At 42.3% G+C, this 11,924-nt stretch overlaps 2 long non-coding RNA genes across 4 annotated transcripts; both read left to right on the top strand.

Moving 5' to 3' along the window:
• The first annotated feature begins 7,382 nt into the window (after positions 1-7,382).
• On the top strand, positions 7,383-11,619 carry LOC134444026 (uncharacterized). Of its 3 annotated transcripts, XR_010033844.1 has the most exons (4): positions 7,383-8,963; positions 9,422-9,491; positions 10,748-10,852; positions 11,451-11,619. It is a non-coding gene; the product is annotated as an uncharacterized LOC134444026 (long non-coding RNA). The 3 variants fall into 3 exon arrangements; XR_010033842.1 differs by having other exon boundaries at positions 7,383-9,491; XR_010033843.1 differs by lacking the exons at positions 7,383-8,963; positions 9,422-9,491 and adding an exon at positions 10,483-10,540.
• LOC134444027 (uncharacterized) lies at positions 9,498-10,494 on the top strand. Its single transcript, XR_010033845.1, has 3 exons — positions 9,498-9,793; positions 10,242-10,320; positions 10,429-10,494. It is a non-coding gene; the product is annotated as an uncharacterized LOC134444027 (long non-coding RNA).
• Positions 11,620-11,924: the final 305 nt, after the last annotated feature.

Below are 11,924 nucleotides of genomic sequence, written 5' to 3'. Positions count from 1 at the left end.
AGCATGAACATAAATAATTTAACACCAGTAAAGAACACGCATGCACGCACTCACGCGCACACGCACACAGGGCCGGTTATAAGCATAGGCCGGCTAGGCGGTCGCCTAGAGCGCAATGTGAAGAAGGAGCGCCGAAATGGCGCTCTCCGATGCGTAATTTTGAGATATGGAGGTTTTTTTTATGAAGTCGCAATCAACAAAGCGTGGCGAAAGCGCTCCTCACGGCAAAGCGCCCCTCAGCCAATAGTAATATCGCTTTCAACTGTCTCTGGGAAGTCTGTGAACCAATAAACAGACAGTCCTGAGAAAGGGGGCGGGACGAGTGACAGCGTGCGGTCTATTTTGAATTTGGAGACTCATTCGAGAGACAGAGGGCAAGCGCGAACAGCAATGCTGCTCTGCTGGGTGGAGAATTGTTATGTTCTCATTAAACCAGTCATTGCATGATGCAGGAGTTGCAGAGGGTGTTTTGGAAGTATGTGGTTTAATCAGCAACCGTTTGTGGTAATGTAAAGCCTAATAGTTATGAGGCTACTGTTTGGAATTAGAGGGGAAAAGAGCTTTGCTTTTGATCTGAGAAATCGCTAGTTAGCATGCTAACATTAGCCAAGTATGCCAAGCAATGAAATCCAGTAAAGTAGCTGTTAGTAGCCTACTCACTAACACCTGACATCATAATACTTGCTTAGGTTGACCAGCAATGTAAAGTAAGACTGGTGCCATGTTTAAAACAAGTTTAGCTGCCATATCTCCTTCCATCCACTTGAATGAATTACCTGCTTGTTGTAAGCTTAAAAAAAACATTGTTTCCAGACCAGAATGACATATAGGCCTACATTAATCATGTAAGAGAACCATGCACAGCATGTTTTCATGCTGAGTGATGTAGTATTGCAGACAAGTGAGGCTATTTACTATATTTTGTATATTATGAAATTCAAAAGCGTGACAGCTTTTCTCCCTTTCTCTCACCCTGTCCCTCCGGTTCAAACACATAGATAGCCCCCTTCTCATTCTCCTACTCACAAATGCACCACTATTTCCAGTACAGAAATGAAATTGGTTTGGAATCATAGACAGCACAAATGTGTAGCTTATTAAAATTGTTATGCTGCCATGCTTTGTGATGCTGTAGGTAGTGTAGATAGGCTTTAAATTTAGACCTCCTTGGTAGGCCTATTGTCTACACATGCATTTGACATGCAAATGTACTGTACCACTCTCCTGGCATTTCAATTCGATTTTACAATTCAAACACATTGATAACCTCCCTCTCATCTGGGGTTGGGGGCACCACCACCATTACATCCAAGACACCACACAGTGAAGGTACTTTCATGCGACTCAATCTGATGTGTTGGTCGGCTGTCCAAAAGAACCAGAAATCCATTTGATGCAAAACAGTTATTGTTCTTGATGCTATTTAGTTAAGCTTACTACCGGTATTACTCTTGTGTTCTGTAAGGTATAAAAAAGAGGGGGGGGGGGGGGGGGGCGCCAGAACTCAAACTCGCCTAGGGCGCCAAATAAGCCAGAACCGGCCCTGCACACACACACACACACACACACACACACACACACACACACACACACACTGACACACAGAAAGCCAAAACGAAAATAATTAAGTGTATCTGTTTGGCCATTTATAACTTTAAAGCAGGGCTTTGATCCAGTTCAAGGAACGAAAACGAAAACCGGGAAATTTTTGTATTTTACAGGGAACAGAAACAAAACCGGAAACGTTATTATTTTTTATGTTCTGGAACTGGAACACTTATTTAAAAATAATGGTAACCGGTTAATACCGTTCCTCAAACAAAACAAAAAAGGTAATTATTTTCCTGTGCACATTAGGCTACCATGACGGCTGAGGTTCACGTCCTGTGTGACATCAGACATTCTCTGACTGAATGGAGAGAGAGCTGTGGACTATTAAGTCTCCACTCCACATCTTAAATAAGAGAAACCACTGTCATACAAAAGGGGAGAGTTTCCATTGCATCATAGTAAGACATTGCAGAGAAGCGTGTGTTAAGCGCACCGAGAATGTTCAGCGTTATTGGGCATCCATGGCCGCTTCAAATATGCACAAACTCACAATGTCCGTCATAGCGTTTCCTGTGACCCAAGTCAGCGTGGAGCGTGCATTTTCATCATTGAGGTTTATTCTCCGCTTCTCTGTTAGGTCGTCCCTGAATGAAAAAATTCTGGAGGATATTCTTTTCATCTGCTTGAATTAACAGTTTGGAATGTAGGCTGACTCATTTGCACTTCCGTCTTTCTTGGTTAATTCACGTCAGTTAGGCCTATGGGAGTAATTAGCTGACAGGAACGAAATTAACCGTTCCGGGAACAGTATTTTTTTGTTCTAACCGGTTCGGGAACGTCAATTTATTGGTGGAACTTATAACCGGAAACGTTATAATTCCGTTTCTGTTCGGAACGGAACGTTTGGAAAAAAATAATGGTTCAAAGCCCTGCTTTAAAGGGACACTGTGTGAGATTTGTTGTTGTTTATTTCCAGAATTCATGCTGCCCATTAACTAATGTTATCTTTTTCATGAATACTTACCACCACCATCAAATTCTTAGTATTCATTATGACTGGAAAAATTGCACTTTTCATACATGAAAAGGGAAATCTTCTCCATGGTCAGCCATTTTGAATTTTGAGAAATAGCCATTTTTAGCTGCAAAAATGTATCTACTTGGACCATACTAGAAAATATTTGTTTATTACACTGCATGAAAAGAGGAATTTGTGGATGAGTTTTGCACCTTAAATTGCCTCATACATCAAGCCAGAGCATTTGCGGCTCCCCCATGCCCCCCTCCCATCCCCTTCTTAGAAGAGCCTTTAATATGTAAATGCCAGTGATCAGGTCGGGAGCTGCTACAGTCAATTTCAAGTGGGGTGGGGTGGGGTGAGGTCAGGTGGGTGGGAGGGAGTGGGGGGTCGGCAGGCCTGTTTCTAGGATTTTGGGGTCCCTAGGCAACGGGATTGTTGGGGGCCCTAGGGCATTTTTTGGCCTTTTACTAAAATGTGTGTGTGTGTGTCTGTGTGTATGTTTGTTCACGCTGCCCAGTGGTGTTTTTCAGAATCACTAACCATTAAACCAGGGGTAGGGAACCTATGTCTCGAGGGCCCTTGAGGCCATTTTATCCGGCCCCTGATATCATTATAATGTTTTGCAACTTCACATGAAATAGGCCTATGACATATTTTGCAGGCCTAAAGGAATCTTAGAAATTACATTTCCAATGCAATTAAGTTAGGCCTATATTCAGGGGACCTAGAAAAGGTGGGGACTGTTTTAAATGTGTCTACCTTTAAAGGTGTCTATATGTCTATATAGACCTAAAGGTGTCTATATATGCCTAAATTTCATGGGGAAATCCTGATTTGTGTTCATAGTACGGCCCCCGGAGGATTTTATGACCATGGTAGGAATTTGAAGTGGCCCTTCGAATGAAAAAGGTTCCCCACCCCTGCATTAAACCTTTCTACTAGCCACAGCTCTGCTGTCAGTACATTTTATTATGATACTATAAGCTCAGAAATGAAGTTGATCAAACAATTCGATTGGTGCTATAAACATTTAAATGAACCGAATAGGCTATCAGAATAGAAACATCTGAATGATCTTTCTTGGACATAGCCTACATTTTGAAGTGACCCTTTGAATTAAAAAGGTTCCTCACCCCTGCTTTTGAGGAAAAACATCAATGTGCTTAGCCACTCTGGTTTTTAAATTATTCTGAACTAAAAGCAAGGATTGTTCAAGGAAGTTCAAAACAGACTGTCTCTGGTTAAGTTAGTTCTACACCAAGCCTTTAGGTGGCAGGACAACTAATTCGCACAATGCGAATTCCACACACAAGCCACAAAGAATCCATCTACCACGGTCAACAACACCCATCTGATTGAACAGAACCACGCGCTGTCTGTGTGGTTTCACTGTTACAAGTTTCTTGGCGATATGGGGGAAAGTTCCTCACATACCAACGGAAAATGGGCTTCACATACATGTAAGTAAATTTTACTCAACTGTGGTTTAAAGTTTCAGTACTCAAGAGCGATTGAATAGCTCCTCTGAACACAGATCCGCCATTGCTAAGTCCCCTCAATGAATGTGACTACTCTTGTTGCTGCTGTACGCTAGTAAATTCTGATAACTGGCGAGCATCGTAATGACAAAATGCAGTAGTGAAACGGTGAATATGTTAAGTATACTTGTTGATGGTAAATTGTTTGACATTGCTCGTTCTCAATTGCCTTTCCCCTGCCTAAAGATGATTCCCAGTTTGTCGCTCCCAGCGCGGTTCGATCCCCAGTCGGTTCGCTCCCACTAGCCAGACTATCGAGCCCACCGAGCTAGTTATCTTTTTGATGTTAGTTTTTTGTTATGTACCCTAAACCTAACCCTAAATTGCTTGTATGTGGCATTGTATGATAATACGAGAAATGTAATCGGGTGGGATAGAACGCCTGGTATTGATAGAATCACCTGGGACTACACGTCCTGGAGTGATCTCACTTGGGAGTGACCATCTCCCAGCGCTTAAGATTGACAAAGGCTACCGTTAGCATGCTATTGCGTTAGCTCATCAACTAGATGCTGGGCACTGCTCATTTTTCACGTCTGCCCGGCATTTCGCTGATGAACTAACGCTTAGACGTCTTGCCAATGTATTTTACAGCGGCAAAAATGCATCTAGGCGACGTTGGCAAGATTGGTGTGCTGTCTGGGTATGTTGGTTTTCAGTGCTGGGCAGTAGCGAAGCGACTAGTTTAATTACATTCCCTAGTAGCTTGGTCGTAGCGTCATTAATATGTATCGACTACCGTCCTTGTAGTTAAGAAATAGTTTAGAAATCAATGTGAAATACCCTGGCATTTGCAACAAGGCAACCTGTCCTTAAAAAGTATGGGTCCTCAAAACAGCACTTGTTGCACAAATAAGTGTAGCTGGCCTCTTCAAGAAATTGAAATTATGCATGGTCACTTTTTCTTATTGTTTCACGTGGAGGTCTACTGACATTGTCTAAATAATGTAGGCTAGTTTATGTCCATGTATTATATTAGGACCCAAGGTTAATGGGTTATTGGTAACACTTTATTTTAGGGATACATCTATTAGCACTAATACATACAATATTAATGCCTGTGTAAGTAGCTTGTAAGGCATGTACTAAGGAAAATCAGACAGTTGTTAGACATTTATTCGCAAATGTCTTGTTCATGCACAATAAGGGATTTATTACCAATATAACCTTAGTAAGGACCTAGTTGACCTAGATTTCTATTCATGAGTAAGCAGTAAGGGCCAGAATACAATGTGTATAAGCTCCTGGTACACTGTGTGAACAAACCCTGAACAGTGTGAAAACAGATGTGGAATAAGGGTCCCTATTCTAAAGTAATGCATTGCTCAGCCCAGATTGCTTAGGGCCCCCGCACTACCCAGGGCCCCCACTCTACCCAGCCTGCCCCCCCACCGGGAAGCAAAGTGTACTCAATTTTCTGATTTGATTCAGTCTAATGAAACATGTAGATATCAATTGTTTCACTCAGACTCCAAGTGTGTAATAGGAAGCATTATATAGCAAGGATTGGACGTAAACTTCTCATTGACGGTGGGGTGGTGAGATGTCATTCTTTCATACACCAATTCGTTTTAATTGTAAAAACCCTACAATAAATGCAGAAGATAACGATGAGTAATAGTTTGGAAGCGAAATGAAGCTATTCCTTTGTGATAAATAAGTTCATGTTTGAGAAACTTAGCTCCAAGAAGTGCAGTGCATGATGGGTACGCCCTTAGTCAGAAATGCAATGCATGGCCAATGCAGCAATAGGCTCGTTCGTGACGACGCAGTAAGATTTTTGCTAGGAAGTGGGCATGCGCACTTTGCCAGTTTGATGCATTGTCGTCACGAACGAGCCTAATGATAATATTTCTGTTGTTACGTACATGGCAAATTGTTTGGATAGCAACTAAATTGCACAAGTGAGGGGAGGAGCTAAGGACGTAGGTAGGCCCAGAGCTGGGTAGGTTGCCTGTTGGCCTAGATTGCGTACCCATCATGCACTGCACTTCTTGAAGCTAATGTTCTCAAACATTAACTTAATTATCAAAAAAGAATAGTTTATTTTCGCTTCAAAACTATTATTCTAATGTTCTGCATTTATTTTGGAGGTTTTTACAATTAAAACTCAGTGGTACATGAAAAAAATTACATCTCACCAACCCACCGCCACTGACAAGTGTACGTTCAATCCTTGCTATATAAAGGCTCCTGTTACAAACAGCATTAAGTGCAAGAACATGTTAGATGTCTCAGCTGATTAAGAGATAAAAACATAATTAACCTTTACACTTTGCTGATATGGCAGGGCTAGTTAGTGTGGGCCTGGGTGGTGTGGGGGCCCTAGGTAACCAGGGGGACTTTGGTAGTGTGGGGTTCCTAAGCCATCTGGGCTGAGCAATGCATCACTTTAGAATAGGGACCCTTATTCCGCATCTGTTTTCACACTGTTCAGGGTTTGTTCACACAGTGTGTCGGGAGCTTATACACATTGAATTCTGCCACTTACTACTTACTAATAAATAGAAATATAGGCTTCACTGCATGAAAAGAGGAATTTGTGGATGAGTTTTGCACCTTAAATTGCCTCATACCTCAAGCCACAGCATTTGCGGCTCCCCCATGCCCCCCTCCCATCCCCTTCTTAGAAGAGCCTTTAATATGTAAATGCCAGTGATCAGGTCGGGAGCTGCCCCAGTCAATTTCAAGTGGGGTGGGGTGGGGTGAGCTCAGGTGGGTGGGAGGGAGTGGGGGGCCGGCAGGCCTGTTTCTAGGATTTTGGGGTCCCTAGGCAACAGGATTGTTGGGGGCCCTAGGGCATTTTTTGGCCTTTTACTAAAATGTGTGTGTGTGTGTGTGTGTGTGCGTGTGTGCGTGTGTCTGTGTGTATGTTTTTTCACGCTGCCCAGTGGTGTTTTTCAGAATCACTAACCATTAAACCAGGGGTAGGGAACCTATGTCTCGAGGGCCCTTGAGGCCCCTGATATCATTATAATGTTTTGCAACTTCACATGAAATAGGCCTATGACATATTTTGCAGGCCTAAAGGAATCTTAGAAATTACATTTCCAATGCAATTAAGTTATATTCAGGGGACCTAGAAAAGGTGGGGACTGTTTTAAAGGTGTCTACCTTTAAAGATGTCTATATGTCTATATAGGCCTAAAGGTGTCTATATAGGCCTAAATTTTATGGGGAAATCCTGATTTGTGTTCATAGTACGGCCCCCGGAGGATTTTATGACCATGGTAGGAATTTGAAGTGGCCCCTCAAAAAAGGTTCCCCACCCCTGCATTAAACCTTTCTACTAGCCACAGCTTTGCTGTCAGTACATTTTATTATGATACTATAAGCTCAGAAATTAAGTTGATCAAACAATTCGATCTGTGCTATAAACATTTAAATGAACCTACAGAATAGGCAATCAAAATAGAATCATCTGAATTATCTTTCTTGGACATACATTTTGAAGTGACCCTTCGAATTAAAAAGGTTCCTCAACTGCTTGTGAGGAAATACATCAATGTGCTTGGCCACTCTGGTTTTTAAATGGTATTCTGAACTAAAGCAAGGATTGTTCAAGTTAGTTGAAAATAGACCGTCTCTGGTTAAATTAGTTCTACACCAAGCCTTTAGGTGGCAGTAAAACTAATTGGCACAATGCGAATTCCACACACAAGCCACAAAGAAAGAAGCCATCAACCGCGGCCAAAAACACCTTCCTGATTGAACAGAACCACGCGCTGTCTGTGTGGTTTCACTGTTACAAGTTTCTTGGCGATATGGGGGAAAAGTTCCTCACATACCAACGGAAAATGGGCTTCACATACATGTAAGTACATTTTACTCAACTGTGGTTTAAAGTTTCAGTACTCAAGAGCGATTGAATAGCTCCTCTGAACACAGATCCGCCATTGCTAAGTTGTAGCACAGCCGCTTTACATAGCTGGTAGCTCAAGTCCCCTCAATGTGACTACACTAGTTGCTGCTGTACGCTAGTAAATTCTGATGACTTGCGAGCATCGTAATGACAAAATGCTGTGGTGAAACAGTGCATGTGTTAAGTATACTTGTTGATGGTAAATTGTTTGACATTGCTCGTTCTCAGTTGCCTTTCCCCTGCCTAAAGATAGACAAAGGCTACCGTTAGCATGCTATTGCGTTAGCTCATCAACTAGATGCTGGGCACTGCTCATTTTTCACGTCTGCCCGGCATTTCGCTGATGAACTAACGCTTAGACGCCTTGCCAATGTATTTTACAGCGGCAAAAATGCATCTAGGCGACGTTGGCAAGACTGGTGTGCCGTCTGGGTATGTTGGTTTTCGATTCCGTGATTGTCGCTCCCAACGCAGGACGCTCCCCGGTCGGCTCGCTCCCACTAGCCAGACTATCGATCCCACCGCCATATAACGGAGCTAGTTATCTTTTTGATGTTAGTTTTTTGTTTCTAACCTTAACCCTAAACCTAACCCTAAATTGCTTGTATGTGGCAGTGTATGATAATACGTGAAATATAATCGGTGGGACTACACGTCCGGGAGTGATAGAAACACCTGGGACTACACGTCCGGGAGCGATCTCAGTTGGGAGTGTCCATCTATCTCCCTTGGTTTTCAGTGCTGGGCAGTAGCGAAGCGACTAGTTTAATTATATTCTCTAGTAGCTTGGTCGTAGCGTCACTACTATGTATCGAGTAGCTAACGTCCCTGTAGTTAAGCTATTTTTCCTCAAGTAGCGACGTAGTCTACAAAAGCTACAATTTGTCCCCCATCGATTTTACTCAATGATTTTTGTTTTACTTTCTCTATCCTGAAACCTAGGCAGTCACACAGGGGTTCCAAGACCCACCTGCGTAAAATCAAGTCAAAGGTGGGATATAATTTAGTTCCATGCTACTTTGAAACACCTTGCCCTTTCACCAAACCGACCGATTCTTCCTTGTTGCGTTCTATATTATGACAGCTAACCTTGAGTAGTTCTGGCGGCAGCTCTCAGTAACGCGAGCCCAATGTATCAGCGCGAGCTCAATGTCGACCAGAGTGGTCAAGTTAATAGAGCACGCCACCCCGAAATCAATGTGAAATACCCTGGCATTTGCAACAGTAGGCAACCTGTCCTTAAAAAGTATGGGTCCTCAAAACAGCACTTGTTGCACAAATAAGTGTAGATGGCCTCTTCAAGAAATTGAAATTATGTATGGTCACTTTTTCTTATTGTTTCACGTGGAGGTCTACTGACCTTGTCTAAATAATGTAGGCTAGTTTATGTCCATGTATTATATTAGGACCCAAGGTTAATGGGTTATTCTATTTGCCATGTTTTCACAGGCTGCTGTCTCATAATATGGCGAAGACGAGTCACCTGAAGGCCTAACTCGCCATAGAAGACTGAAAGAATGTAAGATTAACTTCTTTGTGACCAATATGACTTGCTCATTGATACATTTGCTATGTCAATATGAGGTGCATGGCGAATTATTTAATTTATTTGTCTCGCTTCTAGGAGCTGTAGAAACAACAGGGTGTTCTTTTTCAGGGTATTCTTTTTTTATAGAACTGGACAGGTCATTTATTCGTTCCCCTTGTTTTTTGAAGTGTCCTGCAGGATGCTGTGTCCTGCAATCCTGTGTGCTGTGCTACAGACGTGTGTGGAGGTCAACCCAAAATGGGCACAGTCTCACCACAGAAGAGTGAAAGAGGGTAAGCTTAACCTATAGCCTACGTCAGGGTCGGGGAACCTTTCTTATTCGAAGGGCCACTTCAAATTCATCCGAGGGCCGTAAAAGTCCTCCAAGGGCCGTACTATGAACACAAACCAGGATTTTCCCTTTCACTTTAGGCCTATATTGAAGGCAGCCACATTTAAACAAACACCACCATCTTCAGGTTCCCTGAATATAACTTAATTGTTTTGCAAATGTATTTTCTAAGATTCCTTTACAAAATATGTCATATTTCATGTGAAGCTGAATAGCATTAAAATTATATCGGGGGGCCAGATAAAACTGCCTCAAGGGTCGCAAACGGCCCTAGAGACATAGGTTCCCCACCCCTGGCCTACATTGTCAATATGACTTGTGCTACTTTACAGATAAGTTGTCAATGCTGTGCATTGCTATGTTTTGATTCATTTTCTTACATCCTGCAGATCCTGGCAGGGAGACGGTAGTGTCCTGCAGAATGGTGATGGGCCAATCTTACAAGAGACCACAGAAAACTGATATAGTGTAAGATTATCCCTGTTGGGCTCAATAGGTCTTGCTTATTGACATATTTGCTATGTCAATATGAGGTGAATGGCGAAGTATTTATTTATTTATTTGTCTCGCTTCTAGGAACTATAGAAACAACAGAGTGCCTGCTGCAGTATGACGAGGACACCCCGAGTAGAGAGCTCCAATAGACCCAGGTCCAGTGTCTTGGCAGGGTGAAATGGCACTGATATGGGTATGTACTGATGTCAGTTAAAATGAATGAATGAATTAATTCTCATATCTGAATAATGTGAACACTGGATTTACCACACACACACACACACACCCTAGGCCTAGATGATTTGGACCCAAGGTTACTTTTACCACAGCTCTGGCACATCAATTTTCATTTGTTTAATAACTGGGCAGGTCATTTATTCATTCCCCTTGTTTTTTGTAGTGTCCTGCAGGATGCTGTGTCCTGCAATCCTGTGTGCTGTGCTACAGACGCGTCTGGAAGCCAACCTGAAATAAGCACAGTCTCTCCACAGAGGAGTGAAAGAGGGTAAGCTTAACCTATAGCCTACGTCAGTGGTGGGGAACCTTTCTCATTCGAAGGGCCAATTCAAATTCATCCGAGGGGCCGTAAAAGTCCTCCAAGGGCCGTACTATGAACACAAACCAGGATTTCCCCCTTCACTTTAGACCTATATTGAAGGCAGCCACATTTAAACAAACACCACCTTCTTCAGCTTCCCTGAATATAACTTAATTGTATTGCAAATGTATTTTCTAAGGTTCCTTTACAAAATATGTCATTTTATGTGAAGCTGAATAACATTAAAATTATATCGGGGACCAGATAAAACGGCCTCAAGGGTCGCAAACGGCCCTCAAGACATAGTTCCCCATCCCTGGCCTACATTGGCAATATGACTTGTGCTACTTTATAGATAAGTTGTCAATGCTGTGCATTGCTATGTTTTGATTTATTTTCTTACATCCTACATATCCTGGCAGGGAGACATAGTGCATGAGACCATAGAAGACAAAAATAGTGTAAGATTATCCCTGTTGGGCTCAATATGACTTGCTTATTGATATATTTGCTATGTCAATATGAGGTGCATGGTGAAGTATTAATTTATTTGTTGTTTCTACAGCTCCCAGAAGTGAGACTGAGTGCCTGTTGCAGTATGACGAGGACACAGTGACCAGAGACCTTCAGTAGACCCTTCTGGCATGATTGGCGGCTGAAGAACATGAAATCAACAGCAATGTTTATAATGTTGTACATACCTGTATAGTCTGTATTAAAAGGCAGTACCTGTACTATTTTTTTCCTCTTACTTTCATATTTACCACGTATTTACTATGAATTGACAACTTTTACTCAAATCCATTTTTGTATGTGCCCTGACTAAAACTGTCAGAGGTGTAACAACAACCTGCTCTTAGCAGTGTGGCAGCAGTCTACTTGGATGCAGTGGGGAACATAGAACCCTTTTTTGAAAAAGCATTGTATGTTTCTGAGTTTTATGAATTGTGCCCTTCCCAAACATCATGCATAGGCTAGGCGTATCTATGACACGCTGATTTGAACCCACTATCGCGTGTGTCCAATACGCATTTTCAAG

The sequence above is a fragment of the Engraulis encrasicolus genome, unplaced genomic scaffold (assembly GCF_034702125.1).
Source record: "Engraulis encrasicolus isolate BLACKSEA-1 unplaced genomic scaffold, IST_EnEncr_1.0 scaffold_437_np1212, whole genome shotgun sequence".
Lineage (NCBI taxonomy): Eukaryota > Metazoa > Chordata > Actinopteri > Clupeiformes > Engraulidae > Engraulis > Engraulis encrasicolus.
Note: the sequence above shows the minus strand (reverse complement) of the source record. Positions and strands in the feature narration are given on the sequence as shown.